At 44.7% G+C, this 12,428-nt stretch overlaps 1 non-coding gene across 1 annotated transcript; it reads left to right on the plus strand.

The window, feature by feature from the left end:
• The first annotated feature begins 11,108 nt into the window (after nt 1-11,108).
• LOC114115048 (U6 spliceosomal RNA) lies at nt 11,109-11,215 on the plus strand. Its single transcript, XR_003589551.1, has one exon. It is a non-coding gene; the product is annotated as a U6 spliceosomal RNA (small nuclear RNA).
• The last annotated feature ends 1,213 nt before the right edge of the window (nt 11,216-12,428 follow it).

Here is a 12,428-nt window from a genome sequence, read left to right on the forward strand (position 1 = left end):
GACTATGTCGGATCCTTTCTCATCTTCTCAGTTAAATCGCTCGGTCGTGTCCAAGTCTTTGCAACACCAGGCTTCCCTGTCCATCACCAACTCCTGGAACTTGCTCAAACTTGTGTCCATTGAGTTGGTGATGCCATCCAACCATCTCATCCTCCGTCGTTCCCTTCCACTCCTGCCTTCAATCTTTCCCAGCATCAGGGTCTTTTCCAGTGAGTCAGTTCTTCGCATTAGGTGGCCAAAGTATTGGAATTTCAGCTTCAGCATCAGTCTTTCCAATGAATAGTCAGGACTGATTTCCTTCAGGATTGACTGGTTGGATCTCCTTGCAGTCTAAGGGACTCTCAAGAGTCTTCTCTAACACGACAGCTCAAAAGCATCAATTCTTCAGTGCTCAGCTTTCTTTATGGTCCAACTCTCACATCCATACATGACTACTGGAAAAGCCATAGCTTTGGAATAGATGGACCTTTGTTGGCAAAGTAATGTCTCTGCTTTTTAATATGCTGTCTAGGTTGGCCATATTTTTGCTTCCAAGGAGCAAGCATCTTTTAATTTCATGGCTGCAGTCACTATCTGCAGGGATTTTGGAGCCCAAGAAAATAAAGTCTGTCACTGTTTCCATTGTTTCCCCATCTGTTTGCCATGAAGTGATGGGACAGGATGCCATGATTTCATTTTTTGAATGTTGATTTTAAGCTTGCTTTTTCACTCTCCTCTTTCACTTTCATCAAGAGGCTCTTTAGTTCCTTTTCACTTTCTGCCATAAGGGTGGTGTCATCTGCATATCTGAGGTTATTGATATTTTTTTTGGCAATCTTGATTCCAGCTTGTGCTTCATCCAGCCTGGCATTTTGCATGATGTGCTCTGCATATAAGTTAAATAAACAGGGATACAGCCTTGATGTACTCCTTTCCCAACTTGGGACCAGTCCATTGTTCATGTGTGGTTCTAACTGTTGCTGCTTGACCTGCATACAGGTTTCTCAGGAGGCAGGTAATGTGGCCTGGTATTCCCAGCTCTTTAAGAAATTTCCACAGTTTGCTGTGATCCACACAGTCAAAGATTTTAGCGTAGTCAGTGAAGCAGAAGTAGATGTTTTTTCTGGAATTCTCTTGCTTTTTCTATGATCCAAGGGATGTTGGCAATTTGATCTCCGATTCCTCTGTCTTTTCTAAATCCAGTTTGAACATCTGGAATTTCTCAGTTCACATACTGTTGAAGCTTAGCTTGAAGAATTTTGAGCATTACTTTGCTAACATGTGAGATGAGTGCAACTGTCAATAGTTTGAAGATTCTTTGGCATTGCCTTTCTTTGGGATTGGAATGAAAACTGACCTTTTCCAGTCCTGTGGCCACTGCTGAGTTTTCCAAATTTGCTAGCATATTGAGTGTAGTGCTTTCACAGTATCATCTTTTAGGATTTGGAATAGCTCAGCTGGGGTTCCATCACCTCCACTAGCTTTGTTCATAGTGATGCTTCCTAAGGTCCACTTGACTTCTGGCTCTAGGTGAGTGATCACACCATCGTGGTTATCTGGGTCATTAAGATCTTTTTTTGTATAGTTTTTCTGTGTATTCTTGCCACCTCTTCTTAATATCTTCTGCTTCTGTTAGGTCCATACCATTTCTGTCCTTTATTGTGCCCATCTTTGCATGAAATGTTCCCGTGGTATCTCTAATTTTCTTGAAGAGACCTCTAGTCTTTCCCATTCTATTGTTTTCCTCTATTTCTTTGCATTGATCCCTGGGAAGGCTTTCTTATCTCTCCTTGCTATTCTTTTGGAACTCTGCATTCAGATGGGTATATCTTTCCTTTCCTCCTTTGTCTTTCGCTTCTCTTCTTTTCTCAGCTATTTGTAAGGGTGAGACCATGTCTAATCCTTTCTTGTCTTCCAGTACCATATAATACTTGCAGATTTCCCCCTTTCCCTCACAGTATTCTTTTTTCTCCAATATTGTGCAAGTCTCTTGTAGAAGAAGTTTCTTTTTTTTTAATTTTTATTTTTACTTTATTTTACTTTACAATACTGTGTTGGTTTTGCCATACATTGACATGAATCCGCCACGGGTGTACATGAGTTCCCAATCCTGAACCCCCCTCCCACCTCCCACTCCATATCATCTCTCTGGATCATCTCCGTGCACCAGCCCCAAGTTTCTTATAGACACTTATAAGTAGACAGAGTGTAACATTTACTGTGTGGTGTACCAGATGAAGAATTGTTGAAGGAAACCCAGAATATTTAAGGGATGATGTGGACTGCAGGTGGCTGGGGTCCAGGTTCAAGCTGCTGAGTAGCGTGAGGGAAGCTCAGGGACAGATTGTGGAGAACTTGGGCTTCCAGACACCAAAGGATTTGGATTTTTCCTTCAGGCAACAAGCAGCCATTGAAAGTTTCAGAGTAGAGGGAGAAGATGGCCAGAGCCATGTCAAGGCAGATTAATTTCAGTGGCCTCAGGATGGGAAGAGACTAAAGATTCCAATTTTTAATTCTTACACATACCTGCTGTGGCTTGCTATGATAAGAAATGTGCAAAATTGCTATTTACCAGCTGTGTGTTACCTCACATGCAGCGGTTTGGGGGAGAATTCCTTAGCCAGAAGGGATAATGTCTCCATTAGCTTTCTGACTGGAAGAGGGGAGGGGTCACTTTCCCTTTGGCCCCTCAAGGGTTGTCCTCATCATTGTCATTCAACTCACAGTAACTGAAACACCAGTCCCTTTAAGCTCACAGAGCAGCTGCTGCCTTTGAGCCGAGGTTTCTTACCTACTGTTCTTTTGATATTATTTCCCGGGGAGAGGCGGTCCCGCTGGGGCAATCCCTCCTTCCAGACAGAAGAAGAGAGCGTGTCACAAGCAGGAGAAGAAGGCGCGCTTCCCAAGGCTTCTTTCGGCTGTTTTCTACCCAGCGGGTGGCCTCGCGGAACAGGGTCACCGGCTTGGTGCGGGTGCAGGGGCAGCGATGCTGTGCGCGGTTTCCATGGCAGTGAGCTCCCGAGGCCCGCAGCGACCCGCCAGCTTGCTGGTTCGCTCCCGCTCCGCACGGGCTCAACTGCTTTGCTGTTGGCAGCCGCCCTCTCCGCTCCTCTTAGTTCCTGGAGCTTTAGAATTTCTTTGGTTACTCCCTTTATGAGTCTGGTCTCTGAGTGAGAGACCTGAAGCTCTGAGCTTATGAAAAGTGCGACTTTGTCTCTGAGCAATGCAATGGCAGGAATTCAGAACGTGAGGGTGGAAAAGTACCAGGAGACGGACCTCTCTGGAAGGAGGCTGGAACTCCGAGGTGAGGCCGATTCTGAGGCCTGAGCTTCCTGCGAAGGGTGGGGGGAGGACGCATCCCATGGCAGAGAGGGTCCCCCCGAAAGGGCCACGGGATTCTCCTCCCAGAAGTCATCGGCACACAGGTTGTTAGAATTCAGAGTCTGTCCGTCTTCGTTTCATCTGATCTCTTCATTTCATTAACTTTAGGGAATTTCCTGGCTGTCCAGTGGTTAGGACTCTGCCCTTCCGCCACAGGGGGCCTGGGTTCCATCCGCAAGGGGTTCAGTCTGCAAAGGTGAAGGTTAAATTCACCGTTAGAAGATTGTATGTGTTGCAGTTACTTGCTGACAGAAATGTCTGCAATCGTTCTCCTTAACTTTTCAGTGAGGACACAGTATCACAGGATTACTAGGAATTCGGGGTCACCGAAGGGAAATGAAGGACCTTAAGTAGAGAAGGAGGTCAAGGTCAGGCGCAAGGTCACGCGTGCTCTTTCAGCAAGTGCTTCTGGAGTACCTGTCAGCCGTGTTTCCGACGCTGTGTCTTCAGCCCCGTGGTGCTGGGGACCAGGCAGCTTCACAGGCCTGGGACCCTGTGGGCTCTGCCCATCAAGGACACCCGGCTCTGGGCTCTGCCTTGAGGCTAAGTCCTGGTTAACCAGGCTTATCTCCAAGTCAACACTTAGAAGAGTTTCATGGCAGGGATGGAGACAAAGGCTTAAGGCTTAAGGGTTAAGATTCTGTTTGGGAAATGAAGATGCTTTGGATGGGCTCTATCCGAAACAGTCACGATGGCAACAACGGCAGGGGCTGCCAGGGCGTGGAGTTCTTCCAACTGCTTAAGGCTCTGAAAAAGTGGCCCTGAAGTCACATTTTCTTCTAGTACATACTGAAGAATCACTGAACAGAATGTATTTTAGTATCAAGCACTACTGGAAAACAAAAAATTAAACTCAATTTAAGCCCCGAAATGAGTCGAAGCAATTTATTTAGTTTTCTTCAGGGGCAAAATATTCTTTGTCCTAAATCATCTGCAGTTAAGTCATAAACTTAGAATGAAATTCCCTTTAGTAACCCCCTAAGCTAATTAAATGCATTTCTTTGGTTCCATATCACAAGCAGCAAAAGGGAAAGGAAAGAAGGAAAGAGCGAGTAAATTAGTCCACGTGATGACTCTGTGGTTAGACATGTTTTTCACCACTTACTGTGGTTCTTGACTCTGAAACAGGAAGCGAGTGAAGCCAGCCCAAACCCTTGCCAGCAGGGGCTGAATGTGCTTGGGATTCAGGGAGGCAGGCAAACAGCCAGGTGATAGTCCAAGGCTCGGCAACTTGGATTTGGCCCACTGGGGTAGTTGAGGAGGTGGGGGAAGTGGAGGCAAGGTGCAGAGGTGAGAGAGGGAGGCCCACCCAGGTGTGGAACCGAGGCTGGAGGAGCTGAAGGAGGAGGCATGGCGAGAGGCGGGCAGAGCCCACTGGCTTGGAGACGTGGGCCCCACGCTGCGTGTGCAGAGGCCTTCAGATAGGGGAAGTGGGTTTCTCAGATGACTCCGGCTGGTGAGTGAATAAGGAAGGTGAAGTTGTCATGGGTACAGGGAGTCCAGGGAGGCAACTACTGCCAGATCCAGAGGGAGAAGAGATTGGAGTGGGGTTGGAGGGCTGGGCACAGACTCGAGAGAATTATACTCCCCTGCTCTCTCCTTCCACCCAGCTGACGGAGTAGAGGAGGAGCAGCAGGGAGGAGTCAGTTCACACCCCAGGGCTTCTGACTTGGGGAGCTGCCAGACAGACCATGCAGTCCATCAGGATAGCATCATGGCAGTGTGCCTGGGTGGGCTTGATGGTGGGGCAGAGGCAACAAGAGTAATGAGTTTGTGTTTAATTAATGGTATTAGGCACTGTATCAGTCAGGGTTCTGCCAGAGAAACAAAATCAGAAAGATATTCAAGAGAGAGAGAGGCCGATTTATTGCAAGGCTTACGTGTAGGGCTGCCGAGGCTAGGTGAAAATCCACAGGGCAGGCTGTGAGGAAGTGCGGGCTGGGACCGTCAAGGAGGAGCTGACAGTGCTTCTTCCTCAGGGAATCCTCAGTTTTGCTCTGAAGACTTTCATCTGACTGGATGAGGCCCATCCAGCTTACCAAGGACAATCTCCTCTACTTAGTTTCTGAAGAGTGTATGGCTTCCCTGGTGGCTCAGACAGTAAAGGGTCTGCCTACAATGAGGGAGACCCGGGTTCGATCCCTGGGTTGGGAAGATGCTCTGGAAAAGGAAAGGCAACCCACTCCAGTACTCTTGCCTGGAAAATCCCACGGATGGAGGAGTGTGGTAGGCTACAGTCCATGGGGTCGCAAAGAGTCGGACACGACTGAGTGACTTCACTTTTTCACTTTCACATTTAAGCAAAGTTGGTACATAACACTAACCTTCACAGATAGAAAACTATAGAATCGTGAAATATTCAAGTAGTAGGGAATGAGTAAAGGAAAAATGGTATTCCTCCCATCCCAAACTCCTGGAACTTCTCCCCAGAGGAAACCATAGTTAAGAGTTCCTGTGTCTTTATTCAGATGGACGAGGGACCTGGGCAGGAAATGAGAGTTTTTCAGCATTTGGGTAGGATGCAAAGCCATAGGACTGGGTGGAAGCACCCAAGGAGAGTGTGAAAGTCACACAGGAAGAGAAGGGCAGACTGTGAGGATGCCACAGATGGGGACTTGGCAGGCAAGAGACAAGAGAGGGGTATATGGAGGCTTGTCCTGCAGAATCCCAAGCAGCTTATGCATGGCGAGTGAGTCCAGAGCAAGCGCCCAAGAATTCACGCTGGGCGAGCAGCAGAACAGGCAGCAGAGCCCCGGGGAGGATGGCCTTCTTGTCTCTGGTCTGGCGGGGGGAAGCACCTTACCCTCGCCTACCCCTGTGGCTGGGGCCCTGTGTTCAGGGAGGAGGGGTCGAAGCTTTCTCTATGCTGCTGACAGCAGAGACCAGGGGTTCTTGGCGCTTTGCTTAGGGCTCACCTTAGTGAGTTCTTAGTTGAGCAGAGGTTGTCCTGCAGACTCATTTGGGATTGTGTACAGGAATTTGAGGCCAAGAGGCTGGTACTGTGGGAGGAGAGAGGAGCAGACCCAGCCGTGGCAAGAGGCAGGGTGAGGAGGAAAGATGGCCGGGGAGCCCTGGGCAGAGGGGCTTTTGCAGACGGTGCAGTGTTGATGCTGTACCCTGTTGTAAACCTGGAGGGGCAGAGTGAGCACAGACTGACAACACGTTTACTTGCTGTGCTTTACCCTGTGGAGCCTGATGCTAGCTCTTGATTGTTAGCATCAGAGCTGAACTGCAGGACTGCACTCTGGCTTAATAATCCCAGCGTAAATGTGGAATTGAGCGTGCACGCAAGCGGGCAGCAGCCTCTGTTCCTTGGTGATAGGCATGGTGGTATAGCCTAGGGCTCCCCTAATACCATTGGCTGGGATAGCTCCCTGTGCCCTCTCACGTGAGCCACGATCGAGACTGAGTTATCTGGTGAGAAAACCCCTCGGAAACCTGGGAAGGACTCAGGCAGCAGTTTGGCAGCAGTTTGGTTACAGACCTTCACACTTTTTGTCCTAAAAACCCTGCAGAAGAACACTGAGTACGCTGAACTTTCCTCCATATCTCAATAACAACATGGAACGGCACCTCTGGTGACCCTAGGAGACAGGGGAAAGCTCCAAGCCGGAGTTACATTTAACTGCAGTCAGAGGCTCTCACGCTTGATCACTAGGACTGGCAGAGAAGAAGGGCGAGTTGGGGAGAGTCTAACAAGAGCTTCCTAGAAGGAGAAGGTCTTACCCCGAGGAGGAGCTGCTGTAACAAAGATTGAAAATCAGTTGGAGGAGGTCCAGAGAAGATGTAGATGGGCCTGGAGGGCGTCTAGATGTGGCCAACCTAGCAATAACTGCTTTAGGAAAAGAGTGGGTCCCTGGAAGGCAGACTCAGTGTTCCTTGGAGACAGCAGTTACTGATAAAGGAACTGGAGATGCTTAGAGGTTGGGAAGAAACCCTTCTGCAGTTTAGTTTGCCCTCCTTTTCCCAGTGTTTTGAGGTAGACCATTAGGTTATTGGTAGGCTCTTTCTTCTCTGTTGATAAAGGAGATGATAGCTATAAGTTTTCCTCTAAGCACTGTTCAGTTGCATACCATAAGTTGCGGTATGTTGTCTTCATTTTTATTCATCTCAAAGCATTTTCTGGTTTCCTTTTGAGTCCTTCTTTGACCCATTTGTTGTCTAGGAGTGTGTTGTTTAATTGTCACATATTTGTGAGCTTTGGGGAGCCCTTCTACGCTGGTGGCCTGGCTCTGCAGAGAGTAGGTGAAAGAACCTGTCCTTTGTAGTCACAGAGGAGGGGGCCCTGTACTACCAACATACAGGATTGCCCACTAACAGCTGGTCCAAGAAAGTAGAACTCACTGAAATATCAGTAACATAATAGGTATTACAACACATTTATAAGAATATCATAAGAAAAATAGTGAGAAAGAAAAACAGAATTATTCTGCATATGAAGAAAATACACCAGAAAAAATGTTACTAAAAGTGGGGGAAAATTGTACCCTAACCTTCCAATATATATAAGGCAAAACCAATTCAATATTGTAAAGTAATTAGCCTCCAATTAAAATAAATAAAGTTAAATAAAAAAAATAAAGGCATTAGCCACACACACACAAAATAATAATAGCTCAGTGAAGTAGTTGCAGCTTTGAAGAAAGACCACACAGCAGAAATTTAAGACCTTAGGAGAGAAGGAGCTAAATAAAAGGAAGAGAGTGAACTATCAGGTCTTGGTAGAAATCAGGAGAGAAACAGAAGAAAATACAAAATCAGAAATGAACACTAAATTAAAAGGAGCTTGAAAGAGAGTAGAGCGGAAAGCACAATAAGGCATATAGAGGTTATCAGTGAGGAAAGAACCTGAAACAGCAATAAGGGAATGAAGCAGGTTAGAGAATCAGTAAAAACTGTGAAAGACTTTGAAATAGGTCAAAAGGATTATGAGGTATCTTTAATGGAAAACTATGCTTTGGAGTGGAATGGAAAGCTAAACACGACTTTCTGGATTATCCCCTCCTGGGTCTGCACCTTTGTGCTGTTTTATAATTTTGTAAATTGTAAATGGGGCTTCTCCGGTAGCTCAGTGGTAAAGAATCCACCTGCAGTGCGTAAGGTGCAGGAGATACGGGTTTGATCCCTGGTTGGGAAGATCCCCTGGAGGAGGAAATGGCAACCTGCTCCAGTGTTCTTGCTGGGAAAATCCCATGGACAGAGGAACCAGGCAGCCTGCAATCCACGGGGCATGCAGAGTTAGACAGGACTGAGCAACTGGACATACACATATATGCAAATTGTAAATAACCAACAGCAATGCAAGTGATTTCTTTCTTTCTTTTTTTCATGTGGACCATTTAAAAAGAGTCTTTATTGAATTTGTTACAATCCTGCTTCTGTTTTACATTGTTTTTTTGGCCATGGGACATGTGAGATCTTTGCTCCCTGACTACTTGCATTGGAAGGCAAAGTCTTAACCACTGGAATGCCAGGGAAGTACCCAGTGCAAATGATTTTAATCTTATATATGCAAATTAATTATTTATGATGGAAGGAATAATTGACCCCCCATTTTTGTAAGCAGAATAATGCTCCCTGCAAAATGTCCGTGTCATAATCCTTGTAACCTGTGAATATGTTACTCTACATGGCCAAAAGGGTTTTGCAAATATGATATGTTAATGATCTTGAGATGAGGAGAGTCTCCTAAATTACCCAGAAGGGTCCAACGTAGTCGCAAGGATCCTGTTACCAGCAGGGTCAGTGTTAGAGAAGGAGACGTGACAACGGAAGCTGAGGCTGGAGTGACACAGTCATGAACCAAAGAATGAGGCAGTCTCTTGAAGCTGGAAAAGGCAGGAAACAGACCGGAACACCCGTATTAGATTTCCGACCTCTAGAATTGTAAGGTAATAAATTTGTTGTTTTAAGCCAGTAAATTTGTGATTGCAGCAATAAGAAACTAATACACCCCCCAAAACGTCAATTTTATTTATATCTATTTATAGATTCATTTTATGCTCTATGTATGTCTCTGTCCTTTGAATTCTCCTTTAAGCTGGTTGCAACATCTTATTGATTTATCATTAATCAATGAATTAAATATTTTGTATTTGCTTATTTTATATTTTATGAATTCATGATTTCACTCTTTTAACAAAGTAATTTTTGACAATATTGCCAAGACCATTTAATAGGGAAGAGCAGTCTTTTCAATAGTGCTGTGAAATGGTGCTGGGAAAACTAGATATCAACATGAAAAAGAAAGAACTGTACCCTTATCTAACACCATATGCAAAAATTAAGTTAAAATGGATAAAACACCTAAGTGTAAAAACTAAAGCTGTAAAACACGTTTTTATTTTATTTTTTGTCCACGTGGCTTGCAGGATCTCAGTTCCCTGCCCAGAAACTGAACCTGGACCCCAGCAGTGAAAGGGCGTAACCCTAACACGAGAGCACTAGGGAGCTCCCAGCTATAGGACTCTTAGATGACAACATAGGGGACATTTCATGACACTGGATTTGGTAATGATTTCTTCGATACGACGCTAAAGGCAAAAAAAGAAAACAAATGGCCAAACTAGAGTTCACCAGAGTTAAAAACTTTTATGCATCAAAGAATACTACCAACAAAGCAGAAAAGTGGAAGAAAATATTTGCAAACACCTATCTGATAACAAAGTATATGGAGAACTCCCTAAAATTAAATAACAAACCCTCCCAACAACCCAATTCAAAAATAAGCAAAAGACTTGAATGGACCTTTATCCAAAAAAAGGTATATAAATGTCTAGTAAGCACTTGGAGAGATGCTTAATATCAGGAGTCATGAAGGAATTGCAGATGCAAATCACAGTGAGATATCACTTCACGCTTATCAGAATGACTATGATAAAACAGAAAACAAGTGTTGGTATGGCTATGGGGAAAATGCAACCACTGTGCATTGCTAGTAGGAATATAAACCAGATTTGATTATATTTAAAAAGAACCTTCCACCCTGCTTCCGGAAAGAAGGAGTAGACGTACTTTTTCCTGGTCCTCCTGTTAAGTACAACTAAAACTCCTGGAAGTTGCAGATAAAATGAACGCAAGAAGACTCTGAAAGGTAGAGAGATAGAAGCCGACAAAGTAAAGGACTCCACGAAGCCTGCTCTCTGAGGTCAAAGGGCCAGAAAGATATAGCCTGGCAAGACACAAAACTTTTAGACAATAACTGCTCTACTTCAGCCAGACTCCACAGATGCAAACGATGGCCCCAGCCCATCCGTGTCAGCACAGGCCGTGAGGAGCGCCTAGACTTCCGTTCTCGTGCGTGTGGTGTCACTCCAGTTGTGTCCAGCTCTTTGCGACCCTCTGGCCTGTCCTCCCGTGTCCATGAGATTCTCCAGGCATGAATACTGGAGTGGGTTTCCATGCCCTTCTCCAGAGGGTCTAGACTTCTGTTCTTGCCATGCTGTAATGAGGTAGCTCCATCTATGCCTCCATTAGTAGGGTGCTGGCAGAGAAGGCCAAGTGAGGAGCCAAGACTTCTATACTTGTTGGGTGAAACACAGAACATTGCCAACGATGAATATGCTTGAAACAAATGAAAAAATAGGACGTCTCAGCAAAGAAATAGAAGATATAAAGAACCCTGAAAAATTTCGTACCTAAATGTGCAGTAACAACAACAAAAACCTCAAAAACTGGCCTAAGAGTAGGATGGAGAGGATAGGGGAAAGAATCAATTAAATCAGTTAAGTTAAAGATAGAATGATATAGTGCTTGCTTTGGCAACATATACACTAAAATTGGAATGATACAGGGAAGATTAGCACAGCCCCTCCACAAGGATGATGTGCAAATTTGCAAAGTGTTCCATATTTAAAAAAAAAGATAGGATGAAATATATTATCCAGTTGAAATAATGGTGAGAAAATAAAGTGGTGAAAAAAAAGAATAGAACTTCAGAGACATGTGGGCCTCTAACAGAGATCTAAAATTTATGCCATCAGAGTCCCAGGAAAGGAGAAGACATGGGACTGAAAATATCTGAAGAAATAATGGCTGAAAGATTCTTAAATTTGGCAAAAAAAAAAAAAAAAAATCCAAACAAAAACAAGACACCTGAATGTACAATAAGAAAATGAGTGAACTCAAAGGTAAACCTGAAGAAATCCACGTCAACACACATCCGTCAAATATCTACAAGCTAAAGACAAATTAAAAAAACCTTGAAAGTAGCGAAAGAGAAACAATGCGGAAACCTTTGGCGAGAAACAATTAAAATTTCAGCAGATTTCTCACCAGAAACCATGGAGACTATAAGGAAGTGGTACAGTATTGTTTCAAATGCTGAAAAAAAATGACTGTCAACCCAGAATTGTGTCAAGCCCATGAAAATACGCTTCAGCAATATAGGGAAAATCAGGATATTCTCAGATGAAGGAAAACTAAGAGAATTGGCTGCTAGCAGATCTACCATAAAAAGAATGGCTAAGGTAGTTCCTCAAACAGAAAGGAGATAACAAAAGAGGGATCTTGGAACATCAGAAAAGAACAATGTAGATAAATACAGAAAAGAAGAAAAATGTACATGAATACAATAGACTTCCCCTCTTTATTTTTGATGATTGAAGTAAAAATTATGACACTGTCTAATGTGATGCTGGGAGGGACTGGGGGCAGGAGGAGAAGGGGACGACCGAGGATGAGATGGCTGGATGGCATCACCGACTCGATGGACGTGAGTCTGAGTGAACTCTGGGAGTTGGTGATGGACAGGGAGGCCTGGTGTGCTGCGATTCATGGGGTCACAAAGAGTCAGACACGACTGAGCAACTGAACTGAACTGAACTGAATGTGGGGCTCAGTGTTTATAGAGATAATATTTAAGACAACTATAAATGGTGTAAGGTAAAGGGACTTTAAAGGAGGTAAGGGTTCTTCCCGTCACTCAAACTGATAAAGTGGCAACACCATTCAGTTCAGTTCAGTTCAGTTGCTCAGTCGTGTCCAACTCTTTGTGACCCTATGGACTGCAGCACACCAGGCCTCCCTGTCCATCACAAACTCCTGGAGTTTACTCAAACTCATGTCCA

Source organism: Ovis aries, chromosome 5 (assembly GCF_016772045.2).
Source record: "Ovis aries strain OAR_USU_Benz2616 breed Rambouillet chromosome 5, ARS-UI_Ramb_v3.0, whole genome shotgun sequence".
Taxonomy (NCBI): Eukaryota; Metazoa; Chordata; class Mammalia; order Artiodactyla; family Bovidae; genus Ovis; species Ovis aries.